Here is a 22992-nt window from a genome sequence, read left to right on the forward strand (position 1 = left end):
GAGCTCCCATAGGAACCAGCACTTGCACTCGTGAATATAGAGCCCAAAAGGATGAACCCTCTAATTCGAAAAGCTATATCCCCTCCCTCCCATGTTGGTATAGCCGCGTTGCCTGCCACAGCGAAAACATTGACAAAAACCCAAGCGCCCAACAATAGACAGTTGGCTGAAGAAGACAGAACGTGGAGTTCCCATTGTGGCTCAGCGGTTAAGGAACCTGACCGGTATCCTGAGGACACAGGTTTGATCCCCTGGCCTCGCTCAACAGGTCAAGGATCCGGTGTTGCCATGAGGTATGGCGTCGGTCGAAGACGTGGCTCGGACCCAGCGTGGCCGTGGCCCTGGCCGTGGTGTAGGCCGGCAGCTACAGTTCCGATTCGACCCCTAGCCCGGGCGTCTCCTTGTGCCAAGGGTACAGCCCTAAAAGTCCCCAAAGAAAAGAGGAAGAAGAGGAGGAAGAAGAAGAAGATGAGGAAGAGGAAGAGGAAGAAGAGGAGGAAGAAGAAGAAGACGAAGACGAAGACGAAGAAGAAGATGATGATGATGATGAGATAAAATAGATCTGCACTATGGAATCGTACTCTGCCGTGGAAAAGAATGGAGGAGTTCGTGTCATGGCTCCGTGGGATAAGGACCCGATGTTGTCTCTGTGAGGATGCGGGTTTGATCCCTGGCCTCGCTCAGTGGGTCAAGAACCGTGGCGTTGCCGCAAACTGTACAACAGGTCCCAGAGGCAGCTCGTGTCTGGCATTGCCCTGGCTGTGGTGTAGGTTGGAGCTGCAGCTTCAGTTCGAGCCCTGGCCCTACATAGGGGCTGATTGAAAAAAATAGAAAACAAAGAAAGAAAGGGAAGAAGGAAGAACGAAAAATGGAGAGAAGGAAGGAAGAAAGGCAGGAAGGAAAAAAGGAAGAGTGGAGAATGGAAGGGAGGGAGGGAGGGAGGGAACGGGAAGGAAGGAAGGAAGGAAGATGGAAAGGAAGAAAGAGAAGGAAGGCAAGAGAGAGTGGAATGGAGGGAGGAAGAATGGTGGGGCAGGGGGAATGGCAGGAAGGAAAGAGGCAGGAGGGAAGAAAGCAAGGAACGCAGTCAAAGGACCTCCGTCATGGGATCCAGAAAGGCCCGCTCCCAGGTATATATCGAGAAAAGTTGACAACTCTCATGTGAGAAGATCAGCTGTTCCCCAGTGTTCAGAGGAGCACTATTTACATGAGCCATGGTGTGGACAAATGCCAAGTACCCATCCACAGACAACTGGCTTCAGAAGTTGTGCTGTGTGTGTGTGTGTGTGTGTGTGTGTGTGTGTGTGTGTGTGTGTACACACACACACATATACACATATATGTATATATATATATATGTATATGTCCTGTGGCGTGTTACTCAGCCGTAAAAAAAAAAAAGAACAAAGTATACAACAGTAGGGAGGCACGTCAGAAAACTCAGTATAGAACTACCACATGACCCAGCGATCCCACTCCTGGGCATCTATCCAGGCAAAGCGTTCATTGAAAACGATACGTGCACGCCCTGTGTTCCTTGCAGCACCGTTCGCAACAGCCGAGACTCGGAAACAAGCTCAATGTCCAACGCCAGATGAATGGAGTAAGAAGATGTGGTACCAGCAATTCGACAAACAAAAGAAATAAAAGGCATCCATATAGGAAGAGAAGAGATAAAACTGCCACTGTATATGCAGATGACATGATACTATACATAGAAAACCCTAAGGACTCAACCCAAAAACTACTTGAACTGATTAATAAATTCAGCAAAGTAGCAGGATATAAGATTAACATTCGGAAGTCAGTTGCATTTCTGTATACCACAATGAAATATTAGAAAAGGAATACAAAAATACGATACCTTTTAAAATTGCACCCCACAAAATCAAATACCTCGGAATACACCTGACCAAGGAGGTAAAGGACCTATGTGCCGAGAACTATAAAACTTTAATCAAAGAAATCAAAGAAGATGTAAAGAAATGGAAAGATATTCCATGTTCCTGGATTGGGAAAATCAATATTGTAAAAATGGCCATACTACCCAAAGCAATCTACAGATTCAATGCAATCCCTATCAAATTACCCAGGACATTTTTCACAGAACTAGAACAAACAATCCAAACATTTATATGGAACCACAAAAGACCCAGAATCGCCAAAGCAATCCTGAGAAACAAAAACCAAGCAGGAGGCATAACTCTCCCAGACTTCAAGAAATACTACAAAGCCACAGTCATCAAAACAGTGTGGTACTGGTATCAAAACAGACAGACAGACCAATGGAAGAGAATAGAGAATCCGGAAATAAACCCTGACACCTATGGTCAATTAATCTTTGACAAGGGAGGCAAGAACATAAAATGGGAAAAAGAAAGTCTATTCAGCAAGCATTGCTGGGAAACCTGGACAGCTGCATGCAAAGCAATGAAACTAGAACACACCCTCACACCATGCACACAAATAAACTCCAAATGGCTGAAAGACTTAAGTATACGACAGGACACCATCAAACTCCTAGAAGAAAACACAGGCAAAACACTCTCTGACATCAACGTCATGAATATTTTCTCAGGTCAGTCTCCCAAAACAATAGAAATTAGAGCAAAAATAAACCCATGGGACCTCATCAAACTGAAAAGCTTTTGCACAGCAAAGGAAACCAAAAAGAAAACAAGAAGACAACTTACAGAATGGGAGAAAATAGGTTCAAATGATGCAACCGACAAGGGCTTAATCTCTAGAATATAAAAGCAACTTATACAACCCAACAGCAAAAAAACCAATCAGTCAATGGAAAAATGGGCAAAAGACCTGAATAGACATTTCTCCAAAGAAGTTATACAGATGGCCAACAAACACATGAAAAAATGCTCAACATCGCTGATTATAAGAGAAATGCAAATCAAAACTACCATGAGATACCACCTCACACCAGTCAGAATGGCCATCATTAATAAATCCACAAATAACAAGTGCTGGAGGGGCTGTGGAGAAAAGGGAACCCTCCTGCACTGCTGGTGGGAATGTAAACTGGTACAGCCACTATGGAGAACAGTTTGGAGATACCTTAGAAATCTATACATAGAACTTCCATATGACCCCGCAATCCCACTCTTGGGCATCTATCCGGACAAAACTCTACTTAAAAGAGACACGGGCACCCGCATGTTCATTGCAGCACTATTCACAATAGCCAGGACGTGGAAACAACCCAAATGTCCATCGACCGATGATTGGATTCGGAAGAGGTGGTATATATACACAATGGAATACTACTCAGCCATAAAAAAGAATGACATAATGCCATTTGCAGCAGCATGGATGGAACTAGAGACTCTCATACTGGGTGAAATGAGCCAGAAAGACAAAGACAAATACCATATGATATCACTTATAACTGGAATCTAAGATCCAGCACAAATGAACATCTCCTCAGAAAAGAAAATCATGGACTTGGAGAAGAGACTTGTGGCTGCCTGATGGGAGGGGGAGGGAGTGGGAGGGATCGGGAGCTTGGGCTTATCAGACACAACTTAGAATAGATTTACAAGGAGATCCTGCTGAATAGCATTGAGAACTTTGTCTAGATACTCGTGTTGCAACAGAAGAAAGGGTGGGGGGGAAATGTAATTGTAATGTATACATGTGAGGATAACCTGACCCCCTTGCTGTACAGTGGGAAAATATAAAAAAATATGAAAAAAAAAGAAGATGTGGTACATGTGCACAATGGAATACGACTCAGCCACAGAGGAGAACAACATAATGCCATTTGCAGCAACATGGACGGAACTTGAGACTCTCAGGCGAAGTGAAGGAAGTCAGAGGGAGAAAGACAAATACCACATGATACGGTATGTGTCTCGTATCTGGAACCTAAGAGACGGCACAGATGAACCTGTCCACAGAGAAGAAACAAACGCGAGGACGTGGAGAAGAGGCTTGTGGTTGCCAGGAGGGAGGGGGAGGCACTGGCCGTTGGAGGTCAGTAGATGCAGGCGACTGCATTTGGAACGGAGAAGCAATGAGATTCTGCTGTATAGCACGGGAAACTCTATCTGATCACTTGCGATGGAACACGATGGAGGCTCAACGTGGGGAAGAAAAAAGAATGCAGATGGATGTGTGGCTGGGTCACTTTGCTGGGCAGCGGAAACTGACAGAACATTGGGAGTCAACTGTAAGGAAAAAAAGGTTTAAAAAAGAATGAAGTAGTGCCCTTTGCAGCGACGCGGGTGGACCTAGGGGTATTAACACTTACTGGAGTAAGTCAGATGGAGAAGCACTGATACATGTGGAATCTAAAGAAATAACACAAAGAACTCTATGGGCAAAACAGAAACAGACTCGTAGATGTAGAAAACAATCTTACGGTTACCCAGGGGAAAGGGCAGGGTGGGGGGACAAATTAGGAGTTTGGGAGAACAGACGCAAACGGCTATGTATAAAAGAGATAAGCAACACGTGTTTACTGAGTGGCACAGGGAACATCATCCAATATCCTGCAATGACCTATACCGGAAAATCACCCGAAGAGAACGCTGTACCCATTAAACCAAATCACCGCGGCCGTACCCCTGACACAAACACAATACGGTACATCAGCTGTACTCCAGCAATGACCCGAACTACTACGAAGAGAAAGAATGAGGGAAAAGAGAGAGAGAACGAAAGAAGGAAGGAACCAGAGGAAGAAGGCAGGAGGGAAGGAAAGAAAGAGCGGAAGAGTGGAATGGAGGTAGGAAGCATGGAGGGTGGAATGGAGGTAGGAAGCATGGAGGGGGGAAAAGGTAGGAAGAGAGGAAGAAGGAAGGAGTTCAAAGGAGAGCTAGGATATGATCCAGCAGGCGACCCCACCGCCCACCCCCGGCCTCAGGGTATATACCCAGAAGAGATGAAAACTCCTAAAGGGAACAGGTGGATGCACCCCAGTGTTCACAGGAGTGCTCTTTAAGAGAGCGTCATGACGTGGACGATTCCCAGGGACCCATCCACAGATGATTGGCTTAAGAGGGTGTGATACTATATATCATGTTATATTACATACATAACATCCATGCTATATACAGACACACGCATACTACTATGGAATACCCTTTAGCCATAAAAGAGAGAAGGACCTCGTGCCATCTGCAGCGACATGGATCGACCAAGAGGCTACTACCCACAGTGAACTACGTCAGCTGGAGAAGGACAAAGAATACATGTGGAATCTAAAAATTAATACAAATAACTCTCCGTGCAAAATGGAAACCGTCACCGGTGTAGAAAACAAACATATGGTTACCCAAGGGCAGAGTATGGGGGCGGGGGTGGGCAATTAGGAGTTGGGGCTAAGAGATCGGAAGGAAGAAAGAGCATGCCCAAAGTCGATAAGCAACAAGGATTTACTGTATAGCATGGGGGAGGGACTCGAGTCACACACAATGATCACCTATAATGGAGATCTCTCTCGCTCTCTCGCTCTCGCTCTCGCTCTCTCTTTGGATAGACAGACAGACACACAGACAGACAGAGAGTCAGCCAGCCAGCCAGCCAGCCAGCCGGATGGGTATGAGTCACTCTGGCGAACACCTGAAGCGAACGGGGTATGGCAAAGCCAGTACGCTTTTCTTAAAATTAAACAGCAAAGAGAGAGGCCAATGGGACAAATGCGAGGGCGGGGTCCTTGACAAGGTGGGATTTGCTTGCAAGAGCAGGGGGTGTGTCGAGGGTGGAGGCGGAGGTGGGGCGGTGGGCTGCTGGTGAGGAAGCAAGAGCTGTGGTGGGACCGGGAGGTGCCGGGAGAGCGAGGGCTCTGCTCCAAAAGAGGACCGAGCTGTTGCATGGGCCGGGAATCGAACCCGGGCCTCCCGCGTGGCAGGCGAGAATTCTACCACTGAACCACCCATGCACCGGTGGCCGCTGCCGCCCGACGTTGCCCCAGCGGGGCTGGCCACCAACCGCCGGGCAGCGGTTCCTGCTCGCCCGCGGGCTCCTGCTCCCTTTGAGCCGAAGGCGGACGCCTGTGGCCTGCAAGAGGGGCTCCGGGCCCCGCGGAGGGCCCCAGGGCGCGGCGCTGTCCGGAGGCCTGGAGGCAGGGACGGAGGGTCGGAGGGTCGGAGGGTCGGAGGGTCGGCGGGGCGGAGGGTCGGCGGGGCGGAGGGTCGGCGGGGCGGAGGCCCACCCGGCCCATTTTGCGCCTTCTCTGCCGTCCAGGGCCGCCGCAAGAGCGTCGGCATCGCCAGAAGCAGCCACGAGCCGAAGCAGGCTGGCGCGCGCCCGAATCCCAGCCAGGGCAGGCGATGCGCGCCCGCTGCGGCTGAGCGCCTATGTTCCCCTCAGCCACCGCTGCCCCCCACCCCCACCCCGCCCCCCGCCCCCGACGCCGAGTCCCTCCGGCGGCCGGCTTTCTGGCTGGTGTGGAGCGGGCGGGCGGGCATCGGAGCTCGGGCTGTGCGGGGACGGCGAGCGTGAGAGATGGACCTGCCGGGTCTGCCAAGGGTGTCGGAGCCTCGCTCCGAAGAAGCGCTCGGGCCGGCCAGCGCTCTGCGGAGGGGTCCGGCTCGGGTGCGTTGGTCGTGAGGCGCAGGCACTCGGACTGCGGGCGGGGAGGGGCGGGGGGGATGGCGGACAGTCGGGTGAGGGAGGGCGCCGGGGGGTGGTTGGGTCCGGCCGGGGCAGCGGCTTCCCGCGCGTGAACGTGCGCTGGGGCGCGCAGGTGGGTGGCGGGCGGCGGCCGGGGGCCCGACGTCTGCGGGTGGGTGCCGGGCATCCCAGGGCCGTGGCAGGGACTCACGCGCCAGGCCTGCGTCCAGGGAGGGCCCCGTACCGGCGGGCGAGCAGGAAGGCTGGGCTGCACGTGTCCCCGGAGGCAGGCCGCGGTGGCCAGTGGGCGGGGAAGGCCCCGAGGCGAGAAAGCGCCGCGCGCGGGCACGCACCCCACGCAGACCCGCCACCTCAGTGTGGGTGTGGAGGGCAGGGAATGTGCAGGCGGGCGGGCCGGCCGGCTTGGCGGCAAGGACGGGATGTTGGACGGGAGCGAGAGCGGCTGGCGGCAGAAGCGGAGGAAAGGCTGGGAGGGCGAGCCGCGGGCAGCAGTCCGCGGGCAGCAGTGCGAGGGCGAAGCGTGGAGGGCTTTCCCCACGCGGCCGGTCTGCGTGGGGCGGTGGGGGCGGGGTGGGGCGGAGCGGCGGGCCGGCCGGAGCCGGGGCCGGAGCCGGAGCCCGAGCCGGAGCCGGAGTGAGGAAGGAAAAACAGCCATCGCAAGCAGGTGAGGAAAGATGGGCTGCGAAGGGCCGAAGCTTGCTGGTGTAGGTGCAGGTAGGACGCGGGCGGCGGGGGCGTGTGGGTGTGTGTGGGAGCTGTGCGTCCGGGGAGGGCGCGTGTCCGCAGCAAAGCCAGTGGCCGGGGCGTTCCTCCTGGGCCATTTCTGTCGGGCCCGCGGGCTGTGGAGGGAGAGGCTTGGGTGTCGGGGGCCGGAGTTTGCAGAGGCCAAGCAAGAGTGCCAGGCGGGAAGGGACTGCAAGGCGGCAAGGGGCTGTGGCTCTACGCGGGGTGGGGTCCCGGGGAGGGGTGGGGACGTGGTTGGGCGGGGGGCAAAAGGCTGGCTTGTCAGGAGTGGGATTCGAACCCACGCCTCCAGGGGAGACTGCGACCTGAACGCAGCGCCTTAGACCGCTCGGCCATCCTGACGGCGGGCCGGAGCGCGTCGCCGCTCGGCTGGCTGCGACCCGACGCGCCGCCAAGTGCGGCGCCCTTGGGCGGACGCGGTGCTCCGCGCCGGGCGGGCGTCTGGGTGAGCGGGGGCCGGGCGCACGCCGGCCGTCGTGGAGCAAAGCTTTCGCCGCCGCGGTCGCCCTGTCGCGCAGCCCTGGCCCCGCACCCAGCCGGCCTCTGGCGGCGGCCCCCGCCCGCGCCTCTGCCCTCGCCCGGGCCGTGACGTGGCGAGGCGCGCGCCCGCCGCCACCTCGCAGCCCGGCTTGCCCTCTCGGGCCCACGGTGGGGGCACCAGGCAGCGCTCACCGGGAGTTTGCAGCGCCAGGTAGGGGCGGGGGTGGGGTGAGGGTGGGGCCGCGGGCCGCGGTCCGGGTCGCGGTCTGCTTCTTTGGAGGACGCGGGGTGCTTTGGCGTCGGGGCGGGGCGCGGGCACGTGCTGGCGGCCCCATGGTGGGCCGCGGGCCGAGGGCCGCGGGCAGGGGTAGGCGTCGGCAGGCAGCCGGAGAGGGGCCGGGTGGCCGGGCGGTGGCCGGGCGGTGGCCGCCGTCCTCGTTAGTATAGTGGTGAGTATCCCCGCCTGTCACGCGGGAGACCGGGGTTCGATTCCCCGACGGGGAGGCAACACGCCCTTTTTGGTGGCTGGCGCCGCTCGCTGGCCAGCCGCCTGGCCCCAAGGGCCCTTCGTCTCCTCATCCCCGCCTCCAGGCAGGCGCAGGGCGCCTGGGCGTGCCCGACCTGCCACCCTCGACCCCTTCCAGCCCTTGCCGTCCACCCCTCGCCCCGGCCGAGCGAGGGCCTCCTCTCGCCCCGGCCAGCGCCCGGCGACCTTGCGGCCCGCCCAAAGTGCCTGCCGCACCGGAGGCCCCTTGCGACGCCACGCTCGGCTGCCCGGCTGCCCAGCTGCCCGGCAGGCGGGCCCGGTGGGAAGCCGACGAGTCCCTTTCCCTGTGGGTTCGGGACGCTGGTGGCCTGGAGCTGGGAGCTGAGGCGCGCGGCGTGGAGCCCAGGGCCTCGGGGCGGCAGGGGAGCGAGGACGCCCCCGAGCGGCGGTGGGGCCGGTGGACGAGGGCCACGGCCTGGGGCTGGCGCCGGTGGGCGGCCGCTGGTGGCCAGGGCGTCGGGGCGCCGGGAATGCGCTTGGGCGAGCCCGGGCACGGCGTCCGGGCCCGACCCGGGCTGTGCAGCGTTGGTGGTATAGTGGTGAGCATAGCTGCCTTCCAAGCAGTTGACCCGGGTTCGATTCCCGGCCAACGCAGCGGGCCGTCTTTTGTTTTGTTTAGTCTGGGGGATTTTTGCCGAGCTCCGCGGGGCTCCGGCCCGGCCCCTGTGTGGGAGAGCTGGGAAGAGGGCGCACGGTGCCCGCCCCCAGGCCCGTGGCTTTTGGCGTGTGTGCGTGTGCGAGACGGAGGCGAGCGCGCGGCGTCTCTCCTAGCGAGCAGGGAGAGCGCTAGGCCACCGTGGATCGCCAGGTGCGGCGGGCGGCCCGACCTGGCAAGGCCGGGCCTTGGCAGCAAGGCGGCGCCAAGCGGGTGGCAGGGAGGTGCTGGGTCCAGCAGGGCCAGGCCAGGCGCCGAGCCCGACGCTCCCTGGTGGTCTAGTGGTTAGGATTCGGCGCTCTCACCGCCGCGGCCCGGGTTCGATTCCCGGTCAGGGAAGCCTTTCTTCTTCCACTCCGCCGGCCAACTTGCCGCAAAGCGCGCTGCCTCCACAAGCGCCCCTTTTAGCCCACGCGCGTCCCCCTCGCCGGGCAGCCACCCGGCCCCGTCCACCTCCAGCCCAAGCCGCGCCAGGCACCCTCCACCCACCCGGCCAAGCCTTTTGGCCTCCAGACGTTCGTCCACTCGAGGCCCACTCGACGCCTCGGGCGTCCGTCCTCCTCCGCCGCTGGAAGCTTGCCTCAGCCCCCAACACCAGCGGCCCGGGCAGCCCCTCTGCCCACCACCGGCCGCCCACGGGCGGGCAGCTTCCACCGTGCCTGGACTCGTTGGCAGCACTGCGCGGGTCCCGACCGCCCCCGCCGCCGCGTGCGCCGCCGCGAGGCCCCTCTTCCTTCCCTCGTGAGCTGCGGGTGCGGGTGTCGCTGGGAGCGCTGGTCCTGATGGGGCTTGGTGCTGGTGCTCGTTCGGATGCCTGTGCTGAGCGGCTGCTGCTCCTGCGATGGCGGCTGCTCCCTTTGCCCTCGCTGCTGCCACCACCACCGCCGCGGCCGCCGCGGCCGCCGCGGCCGCCGCCGCCGCCCCGGCGGCAGAGGCTGCTGGCGTGGAAGTGGTGCTGCCGGTGTTGCTGGCTTGTGGAGCTGGTGCTGGCGCTGCTGTCTCTGTTAGAGGTGGTGGTGCTGGTCCTTACTGGTGCCGGTGGTGGTGCCGGTGGGTGGTGGCGGCAGAGGTGGTTGCGCTGGCGCAAGGCGCTAGTGAGGCGTTCACGCTGGCAAGTCAGCCAAGGGGAGGGACACACAGTTTCTTATCTGGCCCCCCTTGCCAGCAACCTGCTGCAGCCTGTTTAGGTCTTGGGCGGGCTTCGCCTTCCGTGGACTGCTCATTTGGTCTCAAGCTCCTGGTGGTCTTGGGCAGGGTAGGGGAGCTAGAGCCAGACAAACCATGCCGGGTGGTGGAGATGGGACCATGAGTGTGGACACTCATGCGTGCCTGGAGATACACACACACACACACACACACACACACACACACACGGTAGTGGAGGTAAGAGAGCGGGCTGATTCGGGAGGCCAGTCAGGAATCCTTAGCCCAGTAGGCGGGAGCAGGTGGAAGCAGACGCCTGAAAGGGTGGACTACCAGCCCCAGCCAACACTGTAGTCTAATTACATTACCATGCTCTCAGTCCTATCACAGAGAGGCAAGAATGTTACCTTGAGAATACCTCCCTCCCTCCCACAACACACACACACACACACACACACACACACACACACACACACACCCCTCTCCCCTAGACATGACGTCTAACATGACCCCATTCTTGCCCAGCCACCTAGCTACCCAGAGTCCATTCCACCTCTCTCTGCAACCTATCTTCGTGGTCCCCCTTGGATACTCCCCCAAGGTAAATGGCAGACACCAGTCTGCTTTCAGCCTCTGTCAGTGGAGGTTTTCATGCCCGTTGGCATGTTTCTGCCTTAGGAGGCAAAGTGGACTGCCGGTGAATGGCACCAACCTGAGGCGGCGGTGGCGGCGGCGGCGGCAGAGATGGCACGGTGGCGGCAGAGGTGGCACGGTGGCGGCGGTACACGAGATGGGTTTTGACAAAGCGGGACCCCCCATGGAAAGGAGCCCCTGTGGGCAGAGGGGTGCTTCCCATCACCACAGGAGGTTACCTCAAGCCCTTCGCCGGTGCGTTGGGAGTGAGCGTGGGTGGGTGACAGGGCAGGACGAAGGTGTCTGTGGCCGTGGTTGGTGGCCGCCCCGTGCAAGTTTGGGAACAGAGTAAAACGACCCCGTAGAGTGGGGGTGGGCGTGAAGCGCCTGCTGGAAGGTGGGAGGAAAAGTTCGACCGCGACCGCGGTGTCCCGGCGGAGCTTGGGCGGGGCAGCAACGGGAGGTGTGGGTCTTGCGGGGACCTGGCCGCGAGGGCCGCCGGGTCACTTAGGCAGGGGCTCTGCAGAAGCCTGGGTGAAGCGGCGGTGGTGGCCCTTGCCCCGCCCCGCGCGGGATCTGGGTTAGGGCTGGGCATGGTGTAGGAGTGGGTCTGAGGGCCACGAGGGCGGCCAGGACCAGCGCCAGTGCGTCTTCCGGGCAGGATGTGTGAGACAGGGGCCCGGGGTACAGGGGAATCATGGCAGGTGGAGGAGCCCGTGCCCAGAGGCTGGGCGGAAGGGAGAGTGGCAAGCAGCGGGTGTGAGTGGGCTGTGGTGCCAGGGAGGTGGCGGGAGAAGACCCCCGTGGAGCGGCAGGAGAGCGGGCCAGACTGCTGTGTTGTGCGGCAACGTGCTCAGGCTAAACGGGAGTGAGGCTGTGGGGAGGGGAGAGGTAGGAAGCAGGGCAGGGCAGGGCAGAAACAGAGTTGGAGACAGGGGCTAGGCACCCTGCACATGAGGTGGGCGATCCCACTGCCCCAGAGACATATATAACCTCTCTCATCAGCAGCAACCACCATCACTTCTCATCTGGCTGTGTGTGGGTGCGTGCGCACACACGCACGCGCGCGCGTGTGTGTGTGTGTGCGCGTGCGTGCGCGCGAGCTTGTGGAGCCGTGGGACTGGTGGTGAGATTTGAAGAGTGCAAAGGAGAGCTCCCATAGGAACCAGCACTTGCACTCGTGAATATAGAGCCCAAAAGGATGAACCCTCTAATTCGAAAAGCTATATCCCCTCCCTCCCATGTTGGTATAGCCGCGTTGCCTGCCACAGCGAAAACATTGACAAAAACCCAAGCGCCCAACAATAGACAGTTGGCTGAAGAAGACAGAACGTGGAGTTCCCATTGTGGCTCAGCGGTTAAGGAACCTGACCGGTATCCTGAGGACACAGGTTTGATCCCCTGGCCTCGCTCAACAGGTCAAGGATCCGGTGTTGCCATGAGGTATGGCGTCGGTCGAAGACGTGGCTCGGACCCAGCGTGGCCGTGGCCTTGGCCGTGGCCGTGGTGTAGGCCGGCAGCTACAGTTCCGATTCGACCCCTAGCCCGGGCGTCTCCTTGTGCCAAGGGTACAGCCCTAAAAGTCCCCAAAGAAAAGAGGAAGAAGAGGAGGAAGAAGAAGAAGATGAGGAAGAGGAAGAGGAAGACGAGGAGGAAGAAGAAGAAGACGAAGATGAAGACGAAGACGAAGACGAAGAAGAAGATGATGATGATGATGAGATAAAATAGATCTGCACTATGGAATCGTACTCTGCCGTGGAAAAGAATGGAGGAGTTCGTGTCATGGCTCCGTGGGATAAGGACCCGATGTTGTCTCTGTGAGGATGCGGGTTTGATCCCTGGCCTCGCTCAGTGGGTCAAGAACCGTGGCGTTGCCGCAAACTGTACAACAGGTCCCAGAGGCAGCTCGTGTCTGGCATTGCCCTGGCTGTGGTGTAGGTTGGAGCTGCAGCTTCAGTTCGAGCCCTGGCCCTACATAGGGGCTGATTGAAAAAAATAGAAAACAAAGAAAGAAAGGGAAGAAGGAAGAACGAAAAATGGAGAGAAGGAAGGAAGAAAGGCAGGAAGGAAAAAAGGAAGAGTGGAGAATGGAAGGGAGGGAGGGAGGGAGGGAACGGGAAGGAAGGAAGGAAGGAAGATGGAAAGGAAGAAAGAGAAGGAAGGCAAGAGAGAGTGGAATGGAGGGAGGAAGAATGGTGGGGCAGGGGGAATGGCAGGAAGGAAAGAGGCAGGAGGGAAGAAAGCAAGGAACGCAGTCAAAGGACCTCCGTCATGGGATCCAGAAAGGCCCGCTCCCAGGTATATATCGAGAAAAGTTGACAACTCTCATGTGAGAAGATCAGCTGTTCCCCAGTGTTCAGAGGAGCACTATTTACATGAGCCATGGTGTGGACAAATGCCAAGTACCCATCCACAGACAACTGGCTTCAGAAGTTGTGCTGTGTGTGTGTGTGTGTGTGTGTGTGTGTGTGTGTGTGTGTACACACACACACATATACACATATATGTATATATATATATATGTATATGTCCTGTGGCGTGTTACTCAGCCGTAAAAAAAAAAAAGAACAAAGTATACAACAGTAGGGAGGCACGTCAGAAAACTCAGTATAGAACTACCACATGACCCAGCGATCCCACTCCTGGGCATCTATCCAGGCAAAGCGTTCATTGAAAACGATACGTGCACGCCCTGTGTTCCTTGCAGCACCGTTCGCAACAGCCGAGACTCGGAAACAAGCTCAATGTCCAACGCCAGATGAATGGAGTAAGAAGATGTGGTACCAGCAATTCGACAAACAAAAGAAATAAAAGGCATCCATATAGGAAGAGAAGAGATAAAACTGCCACTGTATATGCAGATGACATGATACTATACATAGAAAACCCTAAGGACTCAACCCAAAAACTACTTGAACTGATTAATAAATTCAGCAAAGTAGCAGGATATAAGATTAACATTCGGAAGTCAGTTGCATTTCTGTATACCAGCAATGAAATATTAGAAAAGGAATACAAAAATACGATACCTTTTAAAATTGCACCCCACAAAATCAAATACCTCGGAATACACCTGACCAAGGAGGTAAAGGACCTATGTGCCAAGAACTATAAAACTTTAATCAAAGAAATCAAAGAAGATGTAAAGAAATGGAAAGATATTCCATGTTCCTGGATTGGGAAAATCAATATTGTAAAAATGGCCATACTACCCAAAGCAATCTACAGATTCAATGCAATCCCTATCAAATTACCCAGGACATTTTTCACAGAACTAGAACAAACAATCCAAACATTTATATGGAACCACAAAAGACCCAGAATCGCCAAAGCAATCCTGAGAAACAAAAACCAAGCAGGAGGCATAACTCTCCCAGACTTCAAGAAATACTACAAAGCCACAGTCATCAAAACAGTGTGGTACTGGTATCAAAACAGACAGACAGACCAATGGAAGAGAATAGAGAATCCGGAAATAAACCCTGACACCTATGGTCAATTAATCTTTGACAAGGGAGGCAAGAACATAAAATGGGAAAAAGAAAGTCTATTCAGCAAGCATTGCTGGGAAACCTGGACAGCTGCATGCAAAGCAATGAAACTAGAACACACCCTCACACCATGCACACAAATAAACTCCAAATGGCTGAAAGACTTAAGTATACGACAGGACACCATCAAACTCCTAGAAGAAAACACAGGCAAAACACTCTCTGACATCAACGTCATGAATATTTTCTCAGGTCAGTCTCCCAAAACAATAGAAATTAGAGCAAAAATAAACCCATGGGACCTCATCAAACTGAAAAGCTTTTGCACAGCAAAGGAAACCAAAAAGAAAACAAGAAGACAACTTACAGAATGGGAGAAAATAGGTTCAAATGATGCAACCGACAAGGGCTTAATCTCTAGAATATAAAAGCAACTTATACAACCCAACAGCAAAAAAACCAATCAGTCAATGGAAAAATGGGCAAAAGACCTGAATAGACATTTCTCCAAAGAAGTTATACAGATGGCCAACAAACACATGAAAAAATGCTCAACATCGCTGATTATAAGAGAAATGCAAATCAAAACTACCATGAGATACCACCTCACACCAGTCAGAATGGCCATCATTAATAAATCCACAAATAACAAGTGCTGGAGGGGCTGTGGAGAAAAGGGAACCCTCCTGCACTGCTGGTGGGAATGTAAACTGGTACAGCCACTATGGAGAACAGTTTGGAGATACCTTAGAAATCTATACATAGAACTTCCATATGACCCCGCAATCCCACTCTTGGGCATCTATCCGGACAAAACTCTACTTAAAAGAGACACGGGCACCCGCATGTTCATTGCAGCACTATTCACAATAGCCAGGACGTGGAAACAACCCAAATGTCCATCGACCGATGATTGGATTCGGAAGAGGTGGTATATATACACAATGGAATACTACTCAGCCATAAAAAAGAATGACATAATGCCATTTGCAGCAGCATGGATGGAACTAGAGACTCTCATACTGGGTGAAATGAGCCAGAAAGACAAAGACAAATACCATATGATATCACTTATAACTGGAATCTAAGATCCAGCACAAATGAACATCTCCTCAGAAAAGAAAATCATGGACTTGGAGAAGAGACTTGTGGCTGCCTGATGGGAGGGGGAGGGAGTGGGAGGGATCGGGAGCTTGGGCTTATCAGACACAACTTAGAATAGATTTACAAGGAGATCCTGCTGAATAGCATTGAGAACTTTGTCTAGATACTCGTGTTGCAACAGAAGAAAGGGTGGGGGGGAAATGTAATTGTAATGTATACATGTGAGGATAACCTGACCCCCTTGCTGTACAGTGGGAAAATATAAAAAAATATGAAAAAAAAAGAAGATGTGGTACATGTGCACAATGGAATACGACTCAGCCACAGAGGAGAACAACATAATGCCATTTGCAGCAACATGGACGGAACTTGAGACTCTCAGGCGAAGTGAAGGAAGTCAGAGGGAGAAAGACAAATACCACATGATACGGTATGTGTCTCGTATCTGGAACCTAAGAGACGGCACAGATGAACCTGTCCACAGAGAAGAAACAAACGCGAGGACGTGGAGAAGAGGCTTGTGGTTGCCAGGAGGGAGGGGGAGGCACTGGCCGTTGGAGGTCAGTAGATGCAGGCGACTGCATTTGGAACGGAGAAGCAATGAGATTCTGCTGTATAGCACGGGAAACTCTATCTGATCACTTGCGATGGAACACGATGGAGGCTCAACGTGGGGAAGAAAAAAGAATGCAGATGGATGTGTGGCTGGGTCACTTTGCTGGGCAGCGGAAACTGACAGAACATTGGGAGTCAACTGTAAGGAAAAAAAGGTTTAAAAAAGAATGAAGTAGTGCCCTTTGCAGCGACGCGGGTGGACCTAGGGGTATTAACACTTACTGGAGTAAGTCAGATGGAGAAGCACTGATACATGTGGAATCTAAAGAAATAACACAAAGAACTCTATGGGCAAAACAGAAACAGACTCGTAGATGTAGAAAACAATCTTACGGTTACCCAGGGGAAAGGGCAGGGTGGGGGGACAAATTAGGAGTTTGGGAGAACAGACGCAAACGGCTATGTATAAAAGAGATAAGCAACACGTGTTTACTGAGTGGCACAGGGAACATCATCCAATATCCTGCAATGACCTATACCGGAAAATCACCCGAAGAGAACGCTGTACCCATTAAACCAAATCACCGCGGCCGTACCCCTGACACAAACACAATACGGTACATCAGCTGTACTCCAGCAATGACCCGAACTACTACGAAGAGAAAGAATGAGGGAAAAGAGAGAGAGAACGAAAGAAGGAAGGAACCAGAGGAAGAAGGCAGGAGGGAAGGAAAGAAAGAGCGGAAGAGTGGAATGGAGGTAGGAAGCATGGAGGGTGGAATGGAGGTAGGAAGCATGGAGGGGGGAAAAGGTAGGAAGAGAGGAAGAAGGAAGGAGTTCAAAGGAGAGCTAGGATATGATCCAGCAGGCGACCCCACCGCCCACCCCCGGCCTCAGGGTATATACCCAGAAGAGATGAAAACTCCTAAAGGGAACAGGTGGATGCACCCCAGTGTTCACAGGAGTGCTCTTTAAGAGAGCGTCATGACGTGGACGATTCCCAGGGACCCATCCACAGACGATTGGCTTAAGAGGGTGTGATACTATATATCATGTTATATTACATACATAACATCCATGCTATATACAGACACACGCATACTACTATGGAATACCCTTTAGCCATAAAAGAGAGAAGGACCTCGTGCCATCTGCAGCGACATGGATCGACCAAGAGGCTACTACCCACAGTGAACTACGTCAGCTGGAGAAGGACAAAGAATACATGTGGAATCTAAAAATTAATACAAATAACTCTCCGTGCAAAATGGAAACCGTCACCGGTGTAGAAAACAAACATATGGTTACCCAAGGGCAGAGTATGGGGGCGGGGGTGGGCAATTAGGAGTTGGGGCTAAGAGATCGGAAGGAAGAAAGAGCATGCCCAAAGTCGATAAGCAACAAGGATTTACTGTATAGCATGGGGGAGGGACTCGAGTCACACACAATGATCACCTATAATGGAGATCTCTCTCGCTCTCTCGCTCTCGCTCTCGCTCTCTCTTTGGATAGACAGACAGACACACAGACAGACAGAGAGTCAGCCAGCCAGCCAGCCAGCCAGCCGGATGGGTATGAGTCACTCTGGCGAACACCTGAAGCGAACGGGGTATGGCAAAGCCAGTACGCTTTTCTTAAAATTAAACAGCAAAGAGAGAGGCCAATGGGACAAATGCGAGGGCGGGGTCCTTGACAAGGTGGGATTTGCTTGCAAGAGCAGGGGGTGTGTCGAGGGTGGAGGCGGAGGTGGGGCGGTGGGCTGCTGGTGAGGAAGCAAGAGCTGTGGTGGGACCGGGAGGTGCCGGGAGAGCGAGGGCTCTGCTCCAAAAGAGGACCGAGCTGTTGCATGGGCCGGGAATCGAACCCGGGCCTCCCGCGTGGCAGGCGAGAATTCTACCACTGAACCACCCATGCACCGGTGGCCGCTGCCGCCCGACGTTGCCCCAGCGGGGCTGGCCACCAACCGCCGGGCAGCGGTTCCTGCTCGCCCGCGGGCTCCTGCTCCCTTTGAGCCGAAGGCGGACGCCTGTGGCCTGCAAGAGGGGCTCCGGGCCCCGCGGAGGGCCCCAGGGCGCGGCGCTGTCCGGAGGCCTGGAGGCAGGGACGGAGGGTCGGAGGGTCGGAGGGTCGGAGGGTCGGCGGGGCGGAGGGTCGGCGGGGCGGAGGGTCGGCGGGGCGGAGGCCCACCCGGCCCATTTTGCGCCTTCTCTGCCGTCCAGGGCCGCCGCAAGAGCGTCGGCATCGCCAGAAGCAGCCACGAGCCGAAGCAGGCTGGCGCGCGCCCGAATCCCAGCCAGGGCAGGCGATGCGCGCCCGCTGCGGCTGAGCGCCTATGTTCCCCTCAGCCACCGCTGCCCCCCACCCCCACCCCGCCCCCCGCCCCCGACGCCGAGTCCCTCCGGCGGCCGGCTTTCTGGCTGGTGTGGAGCGGGCGGGCGGGCATCGGAGCTCGGGCTGTGCGGGGACGGCGAGCGTGAGAGATGGACCTGCCGGGTCTGCCAAGGGTGTCGGAGCCTCGCTCCGAAGAAGCGCTCGGGCCGGCCAGCGCTCTGCGGAGGGGTCCGGCTCGGGTGCGTTGGTCGTGAGGCGCAGGCACTCGGACTGCGGGCGGGGAGGGGCGGGGGGGATGGCGGACAGTCGGGTGAGGGAGGGCGCCGGGGGGTGGTTGGGTCCGGCCGGGGCAGCGGCTTCCCGCGCGTGAACGTGCGCTGGGGCGCGCAGGTGGGTGGCGGGCGGCGGCCGGGGGCCCGACGTCTGCGGGTGGGTGCCGGGCATCCCAGGGCCGTGGCAGGGACTCACGCGCCAGGCCTGCGTCCAGGGAGGGCCCCGTACCGGCGGGCGAGCAGGAAGGCTGGGCTGCACGTGTCCCCGGAGGCAGGCCGCGGTGGCCAGTGGGCGGGGAAGGCCCCGAGGCGAGAAAGCGCCGCGCGCGGGCACGCACCCCACGCAGACCCGCCACCTCAGTGTGGGTGTGGAGGGCAGGGAATGTGCAGGCGGGCGGGCCGGCCGGCTTGGCGGCAAGGACGGGATGTTGGACGGGAGCGAGAGCGGCTGGCGGCAGAAGCGGAGGAAAGGCTGGGAGGGCGAGCCGCGGGCAGCAGTCCGCGGGCAGCAGTGCGAGGGCGAAGCGTGGAGGGCTTTCCCCACGCGGCCGGTCTGCGTGGGGCGGTGGGGGCGGGGTGGGGCGGAGCGGCGGGCCGGCCGGAGCCGGGGCCGGAGCCGGAGCCCGAGCCGGAGCCGGAGTGAGGAAGGAAAAACAGCCATCGCAAGCAGGTGAGGAAAGATGGGCTGCGAAGGGCCGAAGCTTGCTGGTGTAGGTGCAGGTAGGACGCGGGCGGCGGGGGCGTGTGGGTGTGTGTGGGAGCTGTGCGTCCGGGGAGGGCGCGTGTCCGCAGCAAAGCCAGTGGCCGGGGCGTTCCTCCTGGGCCATTTCTGTCGGGCCCGCGGGCTGTGGAGGGAGAGGCTTGGGTGTCGGGGGCCGGAGTTTGCAGAGGCCAAGCAAGAGTGCCAGGCGGGAAGGGACTGCAAGGCGGCAAGGGGCTGTGGCTCTACGCGGGGTGGGGTCCCGGGGAGGGGTGGGGACGTGGTTGGGCGGGGGGCAAAAGGCTGGCTTGTCAGGAGTGGGATTCGAACCCACGCCTCCAGGGGAGACTGCGACCTGAACGCAGCGCCTTAGACCGCTCGGCCATCCTGACGGCGGGCCGGAGCGCGTCGCCGCTCGGCTGGCTGCGACCCGACGCGCCGCCAAGTGCGGCGCCCTTGGGCGGACGCGGTGCTCCGCGCCGGGCGGGCGTCTGGGTGAGCGGGGGCCGGGCGCACGCCGGCCGTCGTGGAGCAAAGCTTTCGCCGCCGCGGTCGCCCTGTCGCGCAGCCCTGGCCCCGCACCCAGCCGGCCTCTGGCGGCGGCCCCCGCCCGCGCCTCTGCCCTCGCCCGGGCCGTGACGTGGCGAGGCGCGCGCCCGCCGCCACCTCGCAGCCCGGCTTGCCCTCTCGGGCCCACGGTGGGGGCACCAGGCAGCGCTCACCGGGAGTTTGCAGCGCCAGGTAGGGGCGGGGGTGGGGTGAGGGTGGGGCCGCGGGCCGCGGTCCGGGTCGCGGTCTGCTTCTTTGGAGGACGCGGGGTGCTTTGGCGTCGGGGCGGGGCGCGGGCACGTGCTGGCGGCCCCATGGTGGGCCGCGGGCCGAGGGCCGCGGGCAGGGGTAGGCGTCGGCAGGCAGCCGGAGAGGGGCCGGGTGGCCGGGCGGTGGCCGCCGTCCTCGTTAGTATAGTGGTGAGTATCCCCGCCTGTCACGCGGGAGACCGGGGTTCGATTCCCCGACGGGGAGGCAACACGCCCTTTTTGGTGGCTGGCGCCGCTCGCTGGCCAGCCGCCTGGCCCCAAGGGCCCTTCGTCTCCTCATCCCCGCCTCCAGGCAGGCGCAGGGCGCCTGGGCGTGCCCGACCTGCCACCCTCGACCCCTTCCAGCCCTTGCCGTCCACCCCTCGCCCCGGCCGAGCGAGGGCCTCCTCTCGCCCCGGCCAGCGCCCGGCGACCTTGCGGCCCGCCCAAAGTGCCTGCCGCACCGGAGGCCCCTTGCGACGCCACGCTCGGCTGCCCGGCTGCCCAGCTGCCCGGCAGGCGGGCCCGGTGGGAAGCCGACGAGTCCCTTTCCCTGTGGGTTCGGGACGCGGGTGGCCTGGAGCTGGGAGCTGAGGCGCGCGGCGTGGAGCCCAGGGCCTCGGGGCGGCAGGGGAGCGAGGACGCCCCCGAGCGGCGGTGGGGCCGGTGGACGAGGGCCACGGCCTGGGGCTGGCGCCGGTGGGCGGCCGCTGGTGGCCAGGGCGTCGGGGCGCCGGGAATGCGCTTGGGCGAGCCCGGGCACGGCGTCCGGGCCCGACCCGGGCTGTGCAGCGTTGGTGGTATAGTGGTGAGCATAGCTGCCTTCCAAGCAGTTGACCCGGGTTCGATTCCCGGCCAACGCAGCGGGCGTCTTTTGTTTTGTTTAGTCTGGGGGATTTTTGCCGAGCTCCGCGGGGCTCCGGCCCGGCCCCTGTGTGGGAGAGCTGGGAAGAGGGCGCACGGTGCCCGCCCCCAGGCCCGTGGCTTTTGGCGTGTGTGCGTGTGCGAGACGGAGGCGAGCGCGCGGCGTCTCTCCTAGCGAGCAGGGAGAGCGCTAGGCCACCGTGGATCGCCAGGTGCGGCGGGCGGCCCGACCTGGCAAGGCCGGGCCTTGGCAGCAAGGCGGCGCCAAGCGGGTGGCAGGGAGGTGCTGGGTCCAGCAGGGCCAGGCCAGGCGCCGAGCCCGACGCTCCCTGGTGGTCTAGTGGTTAGGATTCGGCGCTCTCACCGCCGCGGCCCGGGTTCGATTCCCGGTCAGGGAAGCCTTTCTTCTTCCACTCCGCCGGCCAACTTGCCGCAAAGCGCGCTGCCTCCACAAGCGCCCCTTTTAGCCCACGCGCGTCCCCCTCGCCGGGCAGCCACCCGGCCCCGTCCACCTCCAGCCCAAGCCGCGCCAGGCACCCTCCACCCACCCGGCCAAGCCTTTTGGCCTCCAGACGTTCGTCCACTCGAGGCCCACTCGACGCCTCGGGCGTCCGTCCTCCTCCGCCGCTGGAAGCTTGCCTCAGCCCCCAACACCAGCGGCCCGGGCAGCCCCTCTGCCCACCACCGGCCGCCCACGGGCGGGCAGCTTCCACCGTGCCTGGACTCGTTGGCAGCACTGCGCGGGTCCCGACCGCCCCCGCCGCCGCGTGCGCCGCCGCGAGGCCCCTCTTCCTTCCCTCGTGAGCTGCGGGTGCGGGTGTCGCTGGGAGCGCTGGTCCTGATGGGGCTTGGTGCTGGTGCTCGTTCGGATGCCTGTGCTGAGCGGCTGCTGCTCCTGCGATGGCGGCTGCTCCCTTTGCCCTCGCTGCTGCCACCACCACCGCCGCGGCCGCCGCGGCCGCCGCGGCCGCCGCCGCCGCCCCGGCGGCAGAGGCTGCTGGCGTGGAAGTGGTGCTGCCGGTGTTGCTGGCTTGTGGAGCTGGTGCTGGCGCTGCTGTCTCTGTTAGAGGTGGTGGTGCTGGTCCTTACTGGTGCCGGTGGTGGTGCCGGTGGGTGGTGGCGGCAGAGGTGGTTGCGCTGGCGCAAGGCGCTAGTGAGGCGTTCACGCTGGCAAGTCAGCCAAGGGGAGGGACACACAGTTTCTTATCTGGCCCCCCTTGCCAGCAACCTGCTGCAGCCTGTTTAGGTCTTGGGCGGGCTTCGCCTTCCGTGGACTGCTCATTTGGTCTCAAGCTCCTGGTGGTCTTGGGCAGGGTAGGGGAGCTAGAGCCAGACAAACCATGCCGGGTGGTGGAGATGGGACCATGAGTGTGGACACTCATGCGTGCCTGGAGATACACACACACACACACACACACACACACACACACACACACACGGTAGTGGAGGTAAGAGAGCGGGCTGATTCGGGAGGCCAGTCAGGAATCCTTAGCCCAGTAGGCGGGAGCAGGTGGAAGCAGACGCCTGAAAGGGTGGACTACCAGCCCCAGCCAACACTGTAGTCTAATTACATTACCATGCTCTCAGTCCTATCACAGAGAGGCAAGAATGTTACCTTGAGAATACCTCCCTCCCTCCCACAACACACACACACACACACACACACACACACACACACACACACACCCCTCTCCCCTAGACATGACGTCTAACATGACCCCATTCTTGCCCAGCCACCTAGCTACCCAGAGTCCATTCCACCTCTCTCTGCAACCTATCTTCGTGGTCCCCCTTGGATACTCCCCCAAGGTAAATGGCAGACACCAGTCTGCTTTCAGCCTCTGTCAGTGGAGGTTTTCATGCCCGTTGGCATGTTTCTGCCTTAGGAGGCAAAGTGGACTGCCGGTGAATGGCACCAACCTGAGGCGGCGGTGGCGGCGGCGGCGGCAGAGATGGCACGGTGGCGGCAGAGGTGGCACGGTGGCGGCGGTACACGAGATGGGTTTTGACAAAGCGGGACCCCCCATGGAAAGGAGCCCCTGTGGGCAGAGGGGTGCTTCCCATCACCACAGGAGGTTACCT

At 58.6% G+C, this 22992-nt stretch overlaps 8 non-coding genes across 8 annotated transcripts; 6 read left to right on the top strand and 2 right to left on the bottom strand.

Moving 5' to 3' along the window:
- Positions 1–7597: 7597 nt before the first annotated feature.
- Positions 7598–7680, bottom strand: TRNAL-CAG (transfer RNA leucine (anticodon CAG)). Its single transcript has one exon. It is a non-coding gene; the product is annotated as a tRNA-Leu (tRNA).
- Positions 7681–8250: 570 nt separating this feature from the next.
- On the top strand, positions 8251–8322 carry TRNAD-GUC (transfer RNA aspartic acid (anticodon GUC)). The gene has a single exon. It is a non-coding gene; the product is annotated as a tRNA-Asp (tRNA).
- Positions 8323–8887: 565 nt separating this feature from the next.
- Positions 8888–8959, top strand: TRNAG-UCC (transfer RNA glycine (anticodon UCC)). Its single transcript has one exon. It is a non-coding gene; the product is annotated as a tRNA-Gly (tRNA).
- A 328-nt stretch (positions 8960–9287) lies between these two features.
- On the top strand, positions 9288–9359 carry TRNAE-CUC (transfer RNA glutamic acid (anticodon CUC)). The gene has a single exon. It is a non-coding gene; the product is annotated as a tRNA-Glu (tRNA).
- Positions 9360–19558: 10199 nt separating this feature from the next.
- TRNAL-CAG (transfer RNA leucine (anticodon CAG)) lies at positions 19559–19641 on the bottom strand. The gene has a single exon. It is a non-coding gene; the product is annotated as a tRNA-Leu (tRNA).
- Positions 19642–20200: 559 nt separating this feature from the next.
- TRNAD-GUC (transfer RNA aspartic acid (anticodon GUC)) lies at positions 20201–20272 on the top strand. Its single transcript has one exon. It is a non-coding gene; the product is annotated as a tRNA-Asp (tRNA).
- Positions 20273–20837: 565 nt separating this feature from the next.
- On the top strand, positions 20838–20909 carry TRNAG-UCC (transfer RNA glycine (anticodon UCC)). Its single transcript has one exon. It is a non-coding gene; the product is annotated as a tRNA-Gly (tRNA).
- Positions 20910–21236: 327 nt separating this feature from the next.
- TRNAE-CUC (transfer RNA glutamic acid (anticodon CUC)) lies at positions 21237–21308 on the top strand. Its single transcript has one exon. It is a non-coding gene; the product is annotated as a tRNA-Glu (tRNA).
- The last annotated feature ends 1684 nt before the right edge of the window (positions 21309–22992 follow it).

The sequence above is a fragment of the Sus scrofa genome, chromosome 4 (assembly GCF_054392235.1).
Source record: "Sus scrofa isolate SSC_HxYL_T2T_F1_AM1 chromosome 4, Sscrofa_HxYL_maternal_Yorkshire_Landrace_v2.0, whole genome shotgun sequence".
Classification (NCBI taxonomy): Eukaryota; Metazoa; Chordata; class Mammalia; order Artiodactyla; family Suidae; genus Sus; species Sus scrofa.